The sequence below is a fragment of the Arachis ipaensis genome, chromosome B01 (genome assembly GCF_000816755.2).
Source record: "Arachis ipaensis cultivar K30076 chromosome B01, Araip1.1, whole genome shotgun sequence".
In the NCBI taxonomy this organism is placed as follows: domain Eukaryota; kingdom Viridiplantae; phylum Streptophyta; class Magnoliopsida; order Fabales; family Fabaceae; genus Arachis; species Arachis ipaensis.
The window spans coordinates 77385893-77387166 of record NC_029785.2 but is presented as its reverse complement, the minus strand read 5'-3'; positions in this window follow the sequence as shown (position 1 = coordinate 77387166).

Here is a 1274-nt window from a genome sequence, read left to right as displayed (position 1 = left end):
TCAATCAAATAACCAGTGGCATATGCGAAATAAATAATATTATAAAAGACAAAATAAATAATTTTTTTGTAATATAATTTATTTATTTTAGTTTAATTTAAAAATAAATTTTTATCTATTCAAATTTTAAATACAATATTCTACATAATTAATAATAATATAATTTATTTATTTTAGTTTAATTTAAAAATAAATCTTCATGTACTCAAATTTTAAATACAATATTCTACGTAATTAATAATTTAAAATAAAAAATAATATTATCTTTTACGAAATAGTTAAACAAAATGAATTAACAAAATATTTATGAGACTTCTTCAGTTCATCATTAATGGGTACAAATATGTTTAAAAAATAAAAAATACATATAAGATAAAAAGGAATTCGTTTCTTCCTTAAATTAAATTGATGAGAGAAAAAGATATACTATTATCTTTGTATGTGAAAGGTTGGTGGGAACAAATTAAAAAGATAAAAGAATGATTGAAAATATTGATTGGATAAATAAATTAAAGAGAAGAAAAATATAGGTGAAAGTTATACAATCATTCAATAACTGTAACAAAAAATTTGTAACTATGGAGACAATGCAATCAAAGGTGTTGAAGATAAAAAAAAAAGATGACAGCAAAAAAAATACATCAAGCGATCAAAAGAGAAACAACAAGAATGGATGAAATTATAAAAGAATTAAATAGAAAAGATATATTCTTTATGATTAAAAAAAAACTCTAATAAAAGAATTAGAATGAAGCTAAAATGTTGCTTGGTCAGACTATCTAAGTACAGTATTTATAGACATACTTAAAACAATAAAATACAAACAAAGATTAACATAAAATTAAACAAAAACTTAATTTAGATAAATAACTCAGAATATAATAAGATCCATAAAAAATTATTTATCACCACCGATTAAATACTTGTTGGCTTTTAGTTAATTTTTTTTCTTATTTTATATATGGTCCTGAAAATTAACCTTTTGACATAGTCATTATCTGGTTTAAGACGTCTAAAAACTTATAAATAATTATTCCATATAGAGAAGCGTTCAGAAGATAAGTAAGGAGAATGGAAAAAAGGTGAAAATATTGAAAAGGAGATTATAAGAGTAAAGAATTAAATAGAAGTTATATGTGAAGTTTTTGTATGGGTTAGGAAAATAAGTAGTTGCAAAATAATTTTAAACTATGTTAGTAAGATTAAAATAGAAATAGAAAATTATACATTAAACTCTATGTATTGAGATTATATATTGTTATAGATATTTTAAA